Source organism: Dasypus novemcinctus, chromosome 2, assembly GCF_030445035.2.
Source record: "Dasypus novemcinctus isolate mDasNov1 chromosome 2, mDasNov1.1.hap2, whole genome shotgun sequence".
Lineage (NCBI taxonomy): Eukaryota > Metazoa > Chordata > Mammalia > Cingulata > Dasypodidae > Dasypus > Dasypus novemcinctus.
In genome coordinates, this window is record NC_080674.1 from 162,799,896 (window position 1) to 162,806,183 (window position 6,288).

The window sequence follows — 6,288 nt, forward strand, 5'->3', positions numbered from 1 at the left end:
ATATTTGATGGAGATCCATTTTAAGCAAGTTGCTAACATTTGGGTCCACTTAATGGATTAAACTGAAGAAAATCAGTGGAAATGGAAATGTGCTATGCAGACATTAGTGGTTGAATATTGTTCATTACAGTCTTACCTTGGAGATAGTGTGAGTTCAGTTACAAACCTCTTACAATAATATGAATATTGAAATAAAGTAAGTCCTACAAATTGTTTGTTTCCCAGTGCATATAAAAGTTATGTTTACACTCTACTGTAGTCTATTAAATGTGCAATAGCATTACATCAAAAAAACACAATGTACATGTCTTAATTAAAAATATTTTATTGCTATAACATGCTAATCCTAATCTGACCTTCAGCTAGTCATAAACTTTTTGCTGGTGGAGGGTCTTGTCTCAGTGTTGATGGCTGCTGAGTGATCAGGATGGTGGTTGCTGAAGGTTGCAGTGCCTGTGGCAATTACTTAAAATAAGACAAAAATGAAGTTTGCTGTATTGATTCACTCTTAATTTCATGAAAGATTTCTCTGGTGTGTGCAATGCTATTTGATAGCATTTTACCCATAGAATGTCTTTCAAAATGGAATAAATCCTCTCAAACTCTGCTGCTGCTTTACCAACTAAGTTTATACAATATTCTAACATTTTTGTTGTCATTTCAGCAATGTTCATAGCATTGTCACGAAGAATAGATTTCATACTCATCCATAAGAAGCGACTCCTCATTCATTTAAGTTTGATCATGAGATTGAAGCAATTCAGTCACATCTTTAGGCTCCATTTCTAATTCTAGTTCTCTTACTGTTTCCACCACATTTGCAGTTACTTCCTCCACTGACTTCTTGAATGCCCCAAATTCACCCAGTAAGGTTGGAATCAACTTCTTCCAAAGTCCTGTTAATGTGAATATTTTGACCTCTTCCCATGAATCATGGATGTTCTTACTGGCATCTAAAATGGTGAATTCTTTTCTGAAGGTTTTCAATTTACTTGGCCCAGATCCATCATAGTAATCACCATATGGCAGCTGTAGCATTATGAAATATATTCTTAAATAAGAAGACTTGAAAGTTGAAATGATTTCTCGATCCATGGGCTACAAGAATAAATAGTGTTAGCAGGCATGAAAACAACATCCATCTCATTGTACACCTCCATCAGAGTTATTGGGTGACCAGGTACTTTGTCAATAAGTAGTAATATTTTGAAATGAATCATTTTTCTGAGCTGTGGTTCTCAACAGTGGGCTTAAAATTTTCATTAAATCATGTCATATACATATGAACTGTCATCCAGACTTTGTTTTTCCTTTTACAGAGCACATGCAGAGTAGATTTAGCATATTCTTAAGGTCCTAGGATTTTTGGAATAGTAAATTAACATTGGCTTCAAAGTAAAGTCACCAACTACATTAGCCACTAACAAGAGTAACCTGTACTTTGAAGCTTTAAGCATTAATATCTCCTTAGCTATGAAAGTCCTAGATGACATCTTCCAATATAAGGCTATTTCATCTATGTTGAAAATCTGTTGTTTAGTGTAGCCACCTACATCAATTATTTCAGCTAGATCTTTGGTATCATTTGTTGCAGCTTCTACATCAGAACCTTACAATTTTATGTTACAGAGATGGCTTCTTTCCTTAAGCCTCATGAATCAACCTCCACTAACTCCAAACTTTTCTTTGGCAGTTTCTTCACCTCTCTCAGCCTTCACAGACTTGAAGAAATTTAGGGCCTTGGTCTGGATTAGGCTTTGGCTAAAGGGAATGTTATGGCTGATTTGATCCTTTAGCCAAACCACTAAAACTTTTTCCATTTAACATCAGTAAGGTTGTTTTGCTTTCTTACCATTTGTGTGTTCATCAGTGTAGCATTCTTAATTTCCTTCAAGAACTTTTCATTTGCATTCACAACTTGGCTATTTGGTACAAGAAGCCTACCTTTTGGCCTAACTGGCTCTTGACTTTCCTTCCTCACTAAGCTTAATCATTTCTAGCTTTTTGGCCATCGTAGGGTTATTAATTGGCCTAATTTCAACATTGTTGACTTTCAGGGAGTAGGATGGCCCAAGAACAGGGAGCAAGATGGAGTAATGGCCATTCAGTGGAGCAGTCAGAAGACACACAATATTAATTGATTAAGTTCACTGTCTTATATGGGTGTGGTTCATGACACCCCAAAAGAATTACAATAGTAACATCAAAGATGACTGATCACAGATCACCATAACAGATACAATAATAATGAAAAAGTTTGAAATATTGTGAGAATTACCAAAATGTGACACAGAGATATGAAATGTCTCAATGCAGAGGTGTCACACACCTTCAATTTATTAAACACACAAACACACACAAAATTTATGAAACACATGCAGCGAAGTGCAATAAAACAAGATATGTCTTTACTGTGTTGGCATATCTCTAGACCCATATTGCTGAAGATTGGAGTGGCTGTGACAACTACTTAAAATAAGACAAAAATGAAGTTTGCTGCATTCATTCACTCTTAATTTCATGTAAAGAACATATTAACTTTTTTTTAAAAGATTTATTTATTTGTTTACCACTCCCCTTCATTGTTTGCACTCACTGTCTGCCCTCTGTGCTTATTTGTTGTGTGCTCTCTGTGTCCACTTGTCCTCTTTTAGGAGGCACTGGGAACTGAACCTGGTATTTCCCATGTGGGAGGGAAGTGCCCAATTGCTTGAGCACATACATTCCCTTCTTGTTGTGTCTCTCGTTGTGTCTCCTCATTGTGTCAGCTTGCCTCAACAGCCCATTGCATCAGCTCACTATCTTGCTCATCTTCTTTAGGAGGCACCAAGAACCAAAACTGGGACCTCCCATGTTGGAGGCAGGCACCCAGCTGCTTGAGTCACATCCTCTTGCAGGAACATGTTAACTTTTAATGACACATTATATAATATCTGCACTTTGTGGTACAATCTGTCAAAATGTCAGTTTTATTTTTATTATATCCTACTGATTAACCTTTAAATTTGTCCTTGTCCTGAAACCACAATGCTCAATATTTACAGTCCTATGAGAAAGGAGCTTATTGGAAAAGCTTGAATCATATGGCTTCTTTTTTTTTTTTTTTTTTGGCAAGTTCTAAAAGAAAATTATTGAAGTATATCACTCAAACATAATCATACTTAAACAATAAATGTATTGTAATAGTTGTGAACTTACAAAACAAACATACATAACATCATACAGGACTCTCATACCTCACCCTACCACCAATACCTTGCATTGTTGTGAAACATTTTTAACTAATGATTAAAGAGCATCCTCAAAATATTATTACTAACCAAAGTATCTTACATTTGGTGTATTATTCTCCCAACCCACCCTATTATTATTATTATTATTTTTATATCATTAATATGTGAACATATATAAACAATAAGTGTATAGTAAAACTTGTGAAATTACAAAGCAAACATGAATAATATCATACTGGGGTCCCATACATCAACCCACCACCAACATCTTACATTGTCATGACATATTTCTTACAAATTATGAAAGAATATCATCAAAATCTTACTGCTAATTACACTTGTTATTTTTCATTTGGTGTACTTCCCCCCCCAACCCCACCCTATTATCGTTTGTTAAATATATTTTATGACTGAAGCTGTAAACTTACAAAACAATCATGCACATGTGCAGAATTCCCATACAACATCCCTCTATCACCACACCATGGTGAAGCATTTATTACAGATTATGAGATAATATCATTAGACTATTACCAGGTCCATAGTATACATTTGGCACACCTTTTCCATACTCCTTCATTACCAGCACAGTACATGTTTGGCATAGATACATGAATATTATGTTACTGTTAATCATAGTCCATAAGTCACTCAGGTTGTATTTTTCCCATGCTTCTCCAAATTCCCACTATCCTATAACAGTGACATATATCTGCTCTAGCTCACAAAGGACACTCTTGCATCTGTACCATCAACCATAACTCTCATCTACTTCTGGGTTTACTGTACTAGTCAATCCCTAGATTATTCTCTAGCTTCCTTTCAATTGGCATTTACATCACTAGACTACGCTTTTCAGCCACATTTCCATTTATAAATCAGCTGTTACTCATTACAATGTGTTACCATCAACTCTATACATTTCCACACCTTCACAGTAAAGTTAAGTAAAACTTCTAGGGCAGGTTTTTAGGGAGTGTGTGAGTGTTCATCTTGTCATAGTGTATTATATCAGCCAGTGGAGACCCATATAATGAGCAGGAAGGTGTTGTACTCCCATCCAGGGGAGGCCCAATATGTTCTCAAACAGAGGGGAGGGTGTCTCTTGAGAGCAAGGGTGGCTCCTAATAAGGGAGAACAGACTAGTGTGTCAAGCCCTCAGCATTGTTGCAAGTATCTATGAATCTTGTCCTTCAAGCAGTGAAGACTGGGGGTCACTGTGGGCCCTGAGGTGAGGAAGAGGCAGTAATAGAATAGATGGAAGGGGGATAATTAGGGGGGGAATGGAAGTGTTCTGCATGACCTTGCAATGATGGATGAAGGCCATGTTAAATTTCACCAAAAATTTATAAAAATATATGGGCTAAAGTGTAAACCATAATGTAAACTACTGACCATGGTTACGAGCTATGTTCCAACATTGGTACATCAATTTTAACAAATGTGCCATCTACATGTAAAAAGATCATTAATAGGAAAGGGGGAAAAGGGGGAGGATTTTGGATATATGAGAGTCCCCTATATTCTGCATATGACTTTACTATGACCTAAATTTTCTTTGAAGACATAACAGAAAAAAAAGTAAGACACTGAAAAAGAAATGGAAGAAATTGCCACTTTATATTCAGTACAATAGCTATTAGAGTGATGAAAGGCAAAACATCAAAAAAAATTTTTAAATCATTTTCATTTTTTGATACCTCAATTTCTTTACTCTCTTTTACTTTTTCTAAATTATTATGTATTTTATTTCTTATGTTTTAACCTATCATTACTATCTTATTTCCCTATTAAGTAAATTTGGCAATATATTTAGCTTCATTTTCAAAGAAGTTTTGGATCACAGACGGGTTCAACAACGGCAGGGGAGGAGCATTGGTGTGGGTGGGAGGTCATTGATGGGGGATGCATGGGAGTGAGTTCACCTGGGCATGTATATAGTGTATAGAGATATGTTCAGATGTTTGTTAGGTATTGCCACAGTGGGTAGAGATTCATGCAACAGCTGAGGGAGTGATGGGTTCCCATCCTGGGGAGCTTTGCTGCATTCCCCAATGGAACAGCAACAATCCCCCAAGTGCAAGGGAAATGACCATTGAAGAAGGATGGTCCAATGGTGGGCTCTTGATACTGACAAACTATGCTTATGAGCCTTTTGCTTTTCCAATTTCAACTTGGCTTAGCAGTGTAGGGTGCCTAAGAGTCACCAACCATGTTATGCAAATGTGGCCACTCTCTAAACCAAACTCAGCATATAAATGCATTACCTTCCCCCCAGCATGGGATATGACTCCTGGGGATTAGCCTCCCGGTGCCGAAAGATTACTACCAAGCACCAGCTGGTGAAGCAACTGGAAAAAAGACCTTGAATAAGAGGGGGAAATAGTAAAAATAAGTGAGTTTATATGACTAAATACTTCAAAATGAGTTGGGAATTCATCGGAGGGGTGGCACTTATGCATGTCTGAGCAAGATCTTATAGACTGCCAAAGTAAATACTACCCAGGTAGTGGTGCTCCTGAGGTCTATGGAGACAGCCAGGTCCTGTGCCCATGGAAGATAGCTCTAGAGTTTGGTGCCTTACCAGTGGGCCCTAATTTGGATTTGTGCGCCCGAGTGTCATGGAGTTGGACTCAGATGTGACTTCTTTACATATGCTTCTTCTGTCCCTTTTATTGAACCTGTGGTTGGCACTGAGGTTAGTGAGTGTATGTCCAGGACACTTGAATCTCTGGCCATCCATGTGCTACCTGTGTCCTGAGCCTCAGCAAGTTGCAACACCTACCTTCTAGGGCTTTGGACTCACCCGAGAAAATTAACAAGGAGATGAGGATGGACAACCACTATACCATGGACCCAAGAGAGTCTACAACTGCAAGCAGGAGAGTCCTATCCATTCGTCATGTGGGAGCAAAGCCCCCTCTCAAATAAGAGATGGAATGGCATCACCGTTCCAGAGTCCTCAGGATTGGGGAATAAAATATGGACTACAGCGGACTATATACAGTGAACTATATATATCAATAGAATTATTGATTCTAACAATGGAAAAAAA

At 37.6% G+C, this 6,288-nt stretch overlaps 1 pseudogene; it reads right to left on the reverse strand.

Moving 5' to 3' along the window:
* Window positions 1-330: 330 nt before the first annotated feature.
* LOC139440024 (tigger transposable element-derived protein 1-like) lies at window positions 331-2,012 on the reverse strand (annotated as a pseudogene).
* Between the last annotated feature and the right edge of the window lie 4,276 nt (window positions 2,013-6,288).